Source organism: Aythya fuligula, chromosome 3, assembly GCF_009819795.1.
Source record: "Aythya fuligula isolate bAytFul2 chromosome 3, bAytFul2.pri, whole genome shotgun sequence".
In the NCBI taxonomy this organism is placed as follows: Eukaryota; Metazoa; Chordata; class Aves; order Anseriformes; family Anatidae; genus Aythya; species Aythya fuligula.
The window spans coordinates 118,273,088-118,286,014 of NC_045561.1; the positions used below are offsets into that span (position 1 = coordinate 118,273,088).

Below are 12,927 nucleotides of genomic sequence, written 5' to 3' on the forward strand. Positions count from 1 at the left end.
TAGTTAGTAGTTTTGCATGACAAAAGTGTAAGGGTATGTGGATGGCGAGAGTGTTGGCTTCATTAAGGTTATCCAGTCTCCAGTTGCTACTTGATGGGCCAGAGATTGCGTCTCTCCAGGCATTCCGTTTCTCTACCTCATGTGGGCGAGTGCTGTAAGGACGAGGAGCCAGTGACGGGTGAGACCAGTCCTGGCAGCTTATACATGGGTGCTGTTGAAGGCAGCGCCTTGTCCATGGCTATTTGTGCAGCTTTGCCAGTGGTTGCGTGTGTCTGTCTGTCTGTGTCTGCCTGTCTCGGGAGTGCCCAAGGCTGGGTTCCAGCAGCAGGGTAGAAGAAATCCCTGAGCCAGGAACTATGGAGAGGCCTCTTGTAAGGGGTGGTGGCCTCCTCTAACCTGATGTAACAAAAGTCTCTTTTCCCCTTCCACAGCCATGGAGTCACAGGAGGAGAGAGCAGATGCTGGGGAAAAGGCACAACTTGCTAAGCAATTGCTGGCAGAAGCATTTGAGAAGGAAGGACTTGATGAAGAATACTGGCTCCCCAAACTGTCAGAGATATTGGGTGTTAAGTCAATAAATGCTTTGAAATATCTACAATATGAAGACTACATTAAACTGGAGTGTGAAATACGGTCCCCCTGGGAGACCAAGGCACTCCGAAAGCTCTTGGGAATCACAGACAACAAAAGAGCTGTTGATGAGCTGCAGAAGCAGCACTTGGAGAGGATGAAGCAGAGACAAGAAGCAGCCAAGTCAATCCTACGGGAGCTGGAAGAAATGCAGAAGAGCCGCAGCCACAGCAAGGAAATGATAAGACAGAAAGAGGAGGCCCTACAGCAAGCCATGGACATTCCCAAGGAGTACTGGGCACCTCCAGAGAAGGCATTGCTGGATGAGCTGGTGAGCATCCAGAAGCAACTGGAGCAGCAGGAGAAGTCCATGGGGAAGAGGGAGAACGTCTCTGACGAGGAGGTCCTGAGGCGGGCATCGGGAGGCCTGGCTCTGCAGGGGATTTACCAAACCAAGAGCCTGGAGGATGTGCTGGCAAAGCGAGAGCAACTCATCAGGGTCCCTGATGGCTTCATGCTCACTGGTCCAGTGCAAGGGTCGCTGCTTGAGAGGAAGGAGTTCTCCTCCTCTGCAGCAGAAGCCGCTTTCACCAAGTCCATGGAGCAGCTGGGGTTCAGCATCAGCGCTTCTGCCAGTGACAGGTTCTCAGGGCTCATTGTTGAAACAGTTGTAGATTCCAGCAAGTCCTCACAGTCAGAGGACTCCCATCGGTCACGCTCGGAGCAGGCGTACATTTGCACCACCAAGTACCAATACATCCCTCTGGCGTCCTACTACTTCCAAAAGGACCAGCTTCGCCTCTCAGACGCAGCCCTGCGAGAGCTGCAAGACATCGAACAGCTTCTGAGCATCACCCAGGAGGCAGACAGGTTCCACCTACTGAAGAGCAGGTGCTCCAGCTTCTTCAGCAGGTTTGGGTCCCACGTGAACCAGGGACCCATCCACTTTGGGGGAATATTCTGGTGGAAAGCATCTGCCGAAGGTTTCAGGGCAGAGCAATGGGATGAGATGAAGCAACAAACATCTGAAGCACTGAACAGCTACGTCGGTGCTAGCTTCAGCGGCTTCAGTACCAAGTGGGGAGTGAAGGGGGATGCTTCAAAGTCCAGCTCACAGGCATCATTTCAGGGAAGAGACAGAAGCAGCACCCACAGAGCAGTTCAGCTCCATGTGACCAAAACAGGGGGCCCAGCAGAGACAGATTCCCTTCCCGAGTGGAAATGCGGGCTTGTGGCCAATAACACAACCTGGTGTGTGATCGACCGGGGCTTTCAGCTGATCCCAGTGTGGGACATAATCCTGTCCAACCACAGCAGCGATTTTAAATCCTCCCATCAAATGGGCAGCAGCCTCAGGGCTGTCTACGAAGAGCTAAAAAATCACAGCACCGGTGTGATCTTTGGAGAGGAACTGGCCAGTGCTGTAGAAGAGGCCAGAGCTTTCCTGGAGCAAGTAAAGACCTGGGAGGGGACAGTGGATGAAAAGAAACTGCTCATGTTGATAGATTTTAAACAGGGTCTGAATAAGAGAACAAAAAATCACAGTATCTGGATCAACATATGTCTGTCAGACAAAGCATTGCAGGAGTTCCTGGTGAACACTGTTTCTTTTTGCCAGAAGTCTTCTCCAGAAAACAACACCTACATCAAATCTCTGCTGCAGTGCCTGCTGGATCCTCACATCTATTCTGTCAAGGACTTCCCCAAGACTTCCTTCATTATGCAATGGGTCTTCCACAAGGATCAGACACTTCCCCAAACTCACAGTATTTCCAGTCTTGAAGATCTCAATACGACACTGCTGCAAATGAAGGGATACATCATGGAAGTCACCTACGCACCTGCAACTTCTGCATCTGCCATTCATGAGGCAAAGATCAAAGCCACCTTCACTGTAAGCCTGGCTGTTTCTTCCTTGCTCCAGTCTCTGCAGCAAAGGGCACAGGAAGACATAGAACTCTTAGTGCTCTTAGTTACAACCAGCACGGGATACCAAGTAGAAAGCAGCACTTTTCAGTACCTCCTTGGGTGTCGAGAAATTAATTTCATGATACAGGAAATGCGCGTGGCACATAACGAGTATCAGAGCCTGAAGGAACAGGATGTTTGCAGAGCTCAGGCCTTCCTGCTGCTGACGGGGTTCACCATAACATCCGAAAACAAGAAGGTGACCCCTGAGCAGAAGCATGACCGCTTACTTTTCATGAAAGAAAAGATGAAAAACACATGGTCCACAGAGATGAAAGCTCTCCTCGAAAAGCACAATGCATTCAAAGACTGGGAGATGCTGGAAAGAGATTTGCAATCCTTCATCGATGGGCAAGTGGAGGACACATCTGGCAACCTGAACAAAGACAGTCTAATGAAAGACCTGGAAGATGCTTTTCAAGGCATGCAGCCTCCCAGTCAGTGCAAACCCAAATCAGACAGCAGCAAATCCAAAGCAAGTCAAGCCACTGCAAACCCAGAGTTCCTCAACTTACTTAAGCGCCTTGGGCTGGAAAGGTACTATCCAAGAAAAATGGGCACAGAAGATTTCCACATAATACACCAGACATCTGTACACAACAGCCAGCCCAGCAAGGACAGCGAGCTACCATTTTACTTCCTGCAAAGGCTCCTGACCGTGGATTATCGGGTGAGGTACCTGACTTGCAAGGAGGCGAGTAAGCCAGGAGCTGCACCCACACCAAACACCTCAGGGGAGGAGCACGAGCCCTCTGATTCCTTTGATGACTTTCTCAGTGACTTGGACAAAGGAGCCCCTGAATCTGCAAGCAGGGAGAGTCATGTGCACCCCATGGACCTCCAGATGGCAATTTTTCATTGTGCTGATGATTTCATGAGACAGTACCTTTCATCCAAGCTCGCTTTCTGCCAGTTTGCACTACCCCTCCTGGTACCAAACCCGGGCACTTCACAGATAGAGTTCCCTCTCTGGTCCCTCAGCCAAATCAAGAAGAGCTGGAAAGGGACGGAGGGATCGGGAGAGCAGACGAGGATTAGCAGTCACAACAACAAACTCATTTATCAGGCAGAGATGCCCATCGTGTCCTTCCTCCGCATCGGCAGCTCTCCTTCCTCTTCCAAGTCTCAGCTCCTGAATGCCCTGCTAAGCAGGAAGAAACACGACACTTTTTTCCATCGCCATTGCGAAGGCAGCACCAAAGACTGCTTCCTGATGAAAGGTGTTGTGGAGATCTCCTGGTACCTTCCCCGTGGTAGCGACGACGACAGCTTTAACGGCCCTGTTGCTTTCTGTAACCTGCACGGAGATGCGAGAGATTATGAACCCCAGCTGCAGTTTTTACAGGAGATCTCTGCCGTGAACGTGGTTCTTGTTTCTGAGTCTGATCAGAGCAACGAGAAAGGCAGGAAAATTTTACATGATCTGTGGCAGTCTCAGAGGCCTTTGGTTTGCCTTTTCACTGAGAAAGAGAGCATTGCAGCTGGCCGATCTGGCCAAAACATAAGAATAGGGATCAAGAACAGAAATGAAGCAGGATTAGTGGGTGAGCTGACAAAAACCATCCGAGACCTAGTGGAAGGGTCGAGCACGCTTGTTAGCCTCAATGCATGCCTGAGCACAGCTCGCCAGCACGGCTTCTTAGTCAGTGAAGATGCAGAAGCGTGCGTGACAGCCAAAGAAACAGCAATCATGCTGGTGAATCTGTTGAAGAAGGAGAAGTTGTCTGAGATCAAATCACAGCTACTGCCTCTTCAGGGAAAACTGTGGTACCTGTGGTGTAAAAAGGACAAAGAACTCACTCGCTTGCAGGAAAAGAGGAACAAGAGCATAGAGCATCGTCGGAGCCAAATTGAATCGGAGAAGTCTGCAATACGAAGAGAGCAACTAGGCAAAGCATTTCCCCTCAATCAGCTGATGAAAACAGTCCTTGACTTTCTCCAGTCACAGCCAGACAATACCAAGAAATTCTTTCTGCAGTGGATGAAGATCTTCATGGACGACATCTCCTCTGATCACCTTGATGAGCTGAAGAGAGAGTACCATAAGGTATGGTATCAAAGCCTGGCATTAAAGAAAAACAATGAAAGCAACAACCTGAAAACTCAATTGATGAAGAAATTAAATGCCCTTTCCGATGAAATCAATGATTCGTCCATTGGCCTTGAGCATATTTTGAGAGAGGTGGGGCAGATTTATGAGGCACTGGAATCAACAACCTCCAAAGAAAAATGGTATGTCAAACTACCTGAAATTGCTGCTGATCTGATGGTTTTAGGGTATCCCATTGAGCTGATGGATGGTGATGCTTCTTACATACCACTGCAATGGATTGGAGCCATCTTTGACAGGTTAATTGAGAAGCTAGGGGACAAGCGAGTATTTGTGCTTTCCGTGCTTGGCATCCAGAGCACAGGGAAGTCAACCCTGCTGAATGCCATGTTTGGTCTGCAGTTTAACGTCAGCGCAGGGAGGTGCACCCGGGGAGCGTTTATGCAGCTCATTAAAGTGGACGAGAAGCTCCAACAGGATTTGAACTTTGATTACATGCTTGTTGTTGACACAGAAGGACTTCGTGCCATAGAGATGGCCAATAAGCAGTCACTTAATCACAACAGTGAGCTAGCCACCTTTGTCATTGGCATCGGCAACATGACTCTGATCAACATCTTTGGAGAAAATCCTTCGGAAATGCAAGACGTCCTTCAGATTGCTGTGCAGGCTTTCCTGAGGATGAAGCAAGTTAATATTTCCCCAAGGTGCCTCTTTGTGCACCAAAACGTGGGCGAAATAACTGCAAAGGAACAGAACATGGAAGGACAAAGACGTCTGCAGGAAAAGCTGGATGAAATGACCGTGATTGCAGCCCAGCAGGAATTCTGTGACATCACCTGCTTCAGCGACGTCATCCGCTTTGACGTGAACACCCACATTCATTACTTTGCTCACCTGTGGGAAGGAAACCCACCGATGGCACCGCCCAACCCCACCTACAGCCAGAACGTCCAGGAATTAAAGAGCAAAATTCTCCAAGCTGCCAAGAAGGAATCGCACAGCAGCGTTTTGAGGCTCTCCAGCTTGAAAGTTCGTATTAGTGACCTGTGGAATGCCTTGCTGAATGAAAACTTCATTTTCAGCTTCAAGAATTCAGTGGAGATTGCTGCCTACAAGAAACTGGAAACTGCATTTAGTCAGTGGACCTGGCAGCTGAGAAGTCACATCTTAGACTTGCAAATGAAACTGGAAAACAAGGTGCGGAATGGAGAGTTGGACAAGGTCACCACGGATCACCTTGAAAAACTGGTGCAAGAGAGAAGTGATGCCATCACCAAGAACATGGAAACGTTCTTCAGTGAAGACAGAGACCGTGAAATACTGATCCAGTGGAAATGCAGCACAGAACTGAAGCTGAAAGAACTGAGAGAGTCCCTTCTTGTTGAAACGCAAAGGAAGTGTGCGAAACTTATAGAAGTAAAGAAGAGCCAGAGTAAACTGGATGAGAGGAAGTCTGAATATGAAAACGAGCTCCTGAGAAAGAGCAGAGAGTTGGCCCTGTCTCTAAAAGGCCAGAAATTAGGTGAAAGTGAACTGAGAAAACGCTTCAATTCTATCTGGATGGAGTGGCTTTATGAAGTCTCTTCTGCTGCTCCCCCTCAGGAAGAGGTGGACATTGATGTGGACATAGAAAATGTCCTTCTAGATCACTTTAAGGAGCCTAATGTAGATAAACGAATCAGAAAGCTTTCCCAAAAAACTGTCTTTTGTGTTGACAAAGAGAAACACATTTCTAGGAAGAAAAGTTTTTTTGGCTTTTCTAAAAGTTTGGACGATGCCGATGTGAACAGCATGCAACGAATTACAGATAACATCATAATGCATGTGAGGGAAAACATTGAGAAGAAGGAAAAGGACAAAATTGATTACAGTCGAACTTTTATTCATGAAATACTAAATGAAGTGGAGGAAGGTATGAAGTCTGTTCCTAACAGTGCAAATTACTGTTTTAATAAAGAATACAAAATGGAATTATCACTATACCTGTGTAGAATGGCAGCAGAAAGGTTTAAAGACATGCATGCAGCATTCAGGAAAGCAAATGATCCAATCGTCTACCTGGAGAGCAAGAGAGAAGACTTCTTCAAATGTTTCCAGATTTCCTGCCAAGGAGCCTCTTGTATCACAACATTTCATAGAATCATAGAATCATAGAATATCCTGAGTTGGAAGGGACCCTTAAGGATCATCAAGTCGAACTCTTGACACCGCACAGGTCTACCCAAAAGTTCAGACCATGTGACTAAGTGCACAGTCCAATCTCTTCTTAAATTCAGACAGGCTCGGTGCAGTGACCACTTCCCCGGGGAGCCTGTTCCAGTGTGCAACCACCCTCTCTGTGAAGAACCCCCTCCTGACGTCAAGCCTAAATTTCCCCTGCCTCAGCTTAACCCCGTTCCCGCGGGTCCTGTCACTAGTGTTAATGGAGAAAAGGTCTCCTGCCTCTCGACACCCCCTTACGAGGAAGTTGTAGACTGTGATGAGGTCTCCCCTCAGCCTCCTCTTCTCCAGGCTGAACAGGCCCAGTGACCTCAGCCGTTCCTCGTACGTCTTCCCCTCCAGGCCTTTCACCATCTTCGTAGCCCTCCTCTGGACACTTTCCAACAGTTTCATGTCCTTTTTATACTGTGGTGCCCAGAACTGCACACAGTACTCGAGGTGAGGCCGCACCAGCGCAGAGTAGAGCGGGACAATCACCTCCCTTGACCTACTAGCGATGCTGTGCTTGATGCACCCCAGGACACGATTGGCCCTCCTGGCTGCCAGGGCACATTGCTGGCTCATATTCAACTTGCTGTCTAACACGACCCCCAGATCCCTCTCTTCTAGGCTGCTCTCCAGCGTCTCATCGCCCAGTCTGTACATGCAGCCAGGGTTTCCCCGTCCCAGGTGCAGGACCCGGCACTTGCTCTTATTGAACTTCATGCGGTTGGTGATCGCCCAGCTCTCCAACCTGTCCAGATCCCTCATTTGCTGATTTCCTGTGCAGCAAGATTGCCACAGCTCTTCGACACGCCATCTATGAGAAGACAGCTCTTGACATAGCTCGAGATGTGAAGGATAAAATACCAGATTTCAGAGGCAATAAATCCACTCTGGAAGCTTACATGCTGAAATACCTAGCAGAAGAAGAAAAATTTGAAAATTTCATGTATTATCTTAATTCCCCAGGAGACTTTTTAAATAATTACATTAAGACAAAAGTTGAGACGTACTGTTTAGATAAAAACAGAAGGCTAGAGATGTTTTTAAGAGACTCCCTCTCTCATTACTCTGAAAACATTTAGTCAGCTGTTTTTGCATCAACCACAATTGTCAAAGACAGAAAAGACAGAAAGGATAAAATCTCTCTTTGGCTGGATAAATTCTGCAGAGCACTTGGAGACGTGCTAAGCTTGCCCAGGAGCAACCTGAAGGGCATTGAACATCAGGAGATAACAGACGTAGAGTTACTGAATAATGCCATGACAAAAGCACTGTCTCCCGTTATTGATAATCTCAGGAAAGAGTTTGAAGAAGCTCGTATGAGCTCCTTTGAAAGGCAGCCTCACACAATACTGGCTGAGCAGTTTGCAGGGTGCCAGGAGCAGTGTCCATTTTGTGGGGCTGTTTGCACTAACACTATGCCAAACCATGATGGAGACCACCGGGTTGTCTTCCATCGTCCACGAGTTTTAAGAGGACGCATATGGTATGAAACAGACAACCTAGTCATTGATATTTGTTCTAGCGATGTTTCAAGTGACTGCACATTTCTGATTGGTGAAGACACATGGATCCCCTACAAGAAATACCGCAATGCAGGACATCCATATTCCACTTGGAGCATTCCTCCTGACCCATCCATGCAAGCATACTGGAAATGGTTTGTGTCTTCTTTCAGGACACAGCTAGAACAATGCTACAATGGGAAATTTCATGGCAGAGGAGAAATCCCTGCTTCCTGGAAGAGAGTTACAAAGCAGAATGCACTCGCTGAACTGGAGAAATATTAGGCTATGTTGGTATGAAGGAAAAACTGCAAGTGCTTTGCATTTTAGAAGAACATAATACGAGGATAACCACAAAATCTTCTTGTAATGATTATGACTTAAACCTTGTCAATAAAACTAAATGTAATTGCTGCAACATTGGGTGAACTAAGGAGTGCTTCTCATACCGCTGCTCAGCGATTCCCTTGCTTTGTGATAAAGTCAAAGTCCTCTTCCTTTCTTGCCATAAATATTTACATCAGCTTTGTCTTAAAGCAAACTAGAAAAACATTCCGGTAGCAAGCAGTCATACCGCCAAGATCAAGACCAAGTGCCAGATGAAGAGCAAAGGCAGCATTAGAAAGGACCAGTTTTATCAGCTGCTATGGGAAAAGACATGACACTGGCAAAAGAACAGTTTCCCTGCAGCAATACTTGTCACACTTGCAGAAAGGACAGAGGGGTCTGCGAGCAGGTGAACATTTGTGGGGAACTTGGCTATTTTGTTTTTTGGGATTGTTGTTTGCATTCATAAACTCAGTACTCAGGTGCAGTTCTCTTTCTGATGCCATTAAAGCAATTATTGCAGCAGCCTATGTGGATTTAGACAGTGATTTTAACTCTGTGGTTATTAGGTGTATGTGCTAGGTTAAGATGTGTCCCCACTTCCATGAGCCATTCCTATTCATGAGCCTGGGCCTGGCAAAGGTCCCTCCAGCTCCTAGCCACCCCAACTGCTTTTGCCAAGCACTTCTGTGTTGGGTAAAAGCCCTGTATAACCAATGTAGAGAATTAGACAGCTTTGCAGCTTCCTCAGCAGCTGTCAGCAGTGCGTGAGCTTAGCGTTTGTGCTGTCAAGACAGGCAGGTGGCAACTGAACAAAAAGGGTCTGGAGAACATGGAAGTGGCTCTGCCTGCACCAGTGCAGTGGGAGGGGGTGTTTACTCTGCACTTTTCCTGCAATCCTGCTGCAAACCCAATGACCAGAGTCTCCTGAAGAGCTGTCAAGAGTGGTGATTCATTATAATGCTTTGTAGTCTTTGCTAATAAACTGCGTTGGACTGGACTGGTCTCTGCATACTTCATTTCAAGGTGAGCCTCAATTATCCTAGAATCATAAAATCAGAATGGTTTGTGTTGGAAAGGACTTTGAAGATCATCTAGTTCCAATCCCCCTGCTATGGGCAGGGCCACCTCCCACTAGATCAAGGTTGCTCAAAGCCCCATCCAGCCTGGCCTTGAACACCTCCAGGAATGGGGCATCCACAGCATCTCTAGGAAACCTGTGCCAGTGCCTCACTGCTGTCATATTAACGATATTCTTCCTTGTTTCTAATCTAAATCTCCCCTCTTTTAGTTTAAAGCCATTACCCCTTGTCCTATTGTTACGCATCCTGATAAAGAGTCCCACCCCAGCTTTCCTGTAGAATCCTAGAATCATGAAGGTTGGAAAAGCCCTCCAAGATCATCTGGTCCAACCATCACCCGATCACCAATGTCACCCACCAAACCATGTCCCCAAGCACCACGTCCAACCTCTCCTTGAACACCCCCAGGGATGGTGATACCACTGCCTCCCTGGGCAACCCATCCCAATGCCTGGCTGCTCTTTCTGAGCAGAAATGTCTCCTCATTTCAAGCCTGAACCTCCCCTGGCACAACTTGGGCCCATTCCCTTCTTATCGATGGGTGTCACATTTGCAAGTCTCCAGTCATCTGCCACATCTCCAGTTGACTAGGCCTGCTGATACATGATGGAAATTGGCTCAGCAATCACATCTGCTAGTTCCCTCAGCACCCTCAGGTGGATCCCATCTGGCCCCATGGACTTGTGACAGTCCAGGTGGAGCAGTAGGTCTCTTACTGTTTCCACCTGAACTGTGGGAGGGTTATTCTGCTCCCCGTCCCAGACTTCCAGGTCGGGAGCCTGAGACCCTGAGGATGAGACCTGAGGATAACTGGTCTGACTGCTGAAGACAGATGTAAAGAAGGCATTGAGAATCTCAGCCTTTTCCTTATCCTCCGTAGTCATGTTCCAGTAAAAGAAGGAGACTCTCCTTGGTCCTGCTCTTTCTGTTAATATAGTTGTTAAAATGTTTTTTATTGTCTTTCACCACAGCTGCCAGATTGAGTTCATGCTGGCCTTTAGCCTTTCAGATTTTCTCTCTGCATATGCTAGCAAACTCCTTGTACTCTCCCTGAGTTCCCTGTTCCTTCTTCCACAGGAGGCTAACGCTTTTTCCCAAATAAGACTCAGCAAACATTCCCTGTTCAGCCATGTCAGTCTTCCTCCACAACAGCTCTTCTTAAGGCCCATGGGGACAGCCTGCTCCTGCAAGTTGAAGTCCCCTACAAGAGCAAGCACTGACGATTGCATGACTTCTGCCAGCTACTTGTAGAATGCCTCTTAGAATCATGGAATCATAGAATGGCATGGGTTGGAAGGGAGCTTAAAGACCATCTAGTTGCAACCCCCCTGCCATAGGCAGGGATGCCACCCACTAGATCAGGTTTGCCAGGGCCTCATCCAGACTGACCCTGAACACCTCCAGGGATGGGGCATCCACAGCCTCTCTGGGCAACCTGTGCCAGTGCTTCTCCACCCTCTGCGTGAAGAATTTCTTCCTAACATCCAATCTAAATCTTTCCTCTTTCAGTTTAAAACCATCCCCCATTGTCCTACCATTATCTACCCAAGTAAAAAGTCCCTCTTCACCCTTTTTATAAGAACTCTTGAAGTATTGAAAGGCTGCGATGAGGTCCCCCGAGAGCATTCGCTTCACCAGGCTGAACATCCCCAGCTCTCTCAGCCTTTCTTCCTAGGAGAGGTGCTCCAGCCCTCTGATCATCTCTGTGGCCCTCCTCTGGACCCACTCTAATAGCCCCATATCTTTCTTGTGCTGGGGGCCCAGGACCTGGACGCAGCACTCCAAGGGGGGCCTCACATGGGCAGAATAGAGGGGGAAAATCACCTCCCTCCACCAGCCACCCATGCCCCTGCTGGTGCAGCCCAGGATGCAGTTGGCCTTCTGGGTTGCAAGTACACACTGACGGCTCACGTCGAGCTTCTCATCCACCAAAACCCCCAAATCCTTCTGCGCAGGGCTGCTCTCAATGAGTTCTTCTCCCTGCCTGTACTCATGTCTGGGATTGCCCCGTCCCAGGTGCAGCACCCTGCACTTGGACTTGTTGAACCTCATTCGGTTCACGGGGGAACACTTCTCAAACTTATCCAGCTCTCTTTGGACAGCATCCCTTCCTTCTGTTGCTCCCCTTCTCTGGTCATCCCTTTTCCAAGCTGTCAACTGACCAAGGCCTTCTCTGAGGTGTACACTCACCAGGATCAAAACTAACAGTTGGCCTCTGCCTGTCATTATTTATAAATCTTAGGTTTCCAAATAATTATGAATATCAAGAATAAGATGCATGCTTCTACAAGAATAAAAACAACCTTGCGGGCACTCCAATCCTGTATAAGCCAGTCCTTTCCCCCAGTCACAAGTCACATTCAGTAGTTACCTCTGAAAATAAAAAGTTGATTTACAATTATAGTTTACAATTATACAAGTTTAGTCTCTAAAACCAGTTTTGACAGGTGTTTCTTTAATGTCCGATTCATTTGTTCTACTTTCCCAGAGGAGGAAGGATGCCATGGGGTATGAAACTACCATTTTATTCCTGAAGTTCTCATTAATCCTTGTAAAATATATGGAGGAAAATGACTCCCTTGATCTGAGTTTATATTTTCAACAATCCCATATCTAGGGATTATTTGTTCTGGAATTACCTTTGTCACCTGAATATTAGCTGTCACTGATATTGAAGGAAAAGCTTCTACCCATCCTGACAAACGGTCAGTTAAGCTAGCAACTTAAATCGGCCTACTTTACGTTATTCAGTAAAAGCTACCTGGAAGCTCTGAAAAGGTCAAAGTCCTGGCTCCCATCCACCCAGAGGCTGTTTCCACACAGCCTTCTTATTCACCCGTTGGCGTGTTATGCAACTATTATACACCTGCTTAGCTTTATTTCAGGTACAAGAAACAGATTCATTTCTACTCCTATTTGCAAGGACAATTCTTCAGCCTTTTCATCTGCAATTCTGTTTCCCCATTCGATTAGGGAGTTTCCCTTTGATGTCCTCTCACATGCACCATAGCAATCTCTTTTTCAGATTTTCCAGAATCTGTCTAATTGATTCTTCATGGACCAATTCTTTTCCCTTACTGTTTACTAAACCCCTTTCTTCCCAAATAATTTCCAAATGTATTTACCACCCCATATGTATATCAATAATCTGTATATATAGTTCCCTGTTTCCCTTGTAACAACTTAAAGGCTTGATTTAATGCATATAATTCACAAG

General features: G+C 47.2%; 1 pseudogene; it reads left to right on the top strand.

Annotated features, from left to right (window-relative positions):
- The first annotated feature begins 433 nt into the window (after positions 1-433).
- LOC116487532 lies at positions 434-8,586 on the top strand (annotated as a pseudogene).
- The last annotated feature ends 4,341 nt before the right edge of the window (positions 8,587-12,927 follow it).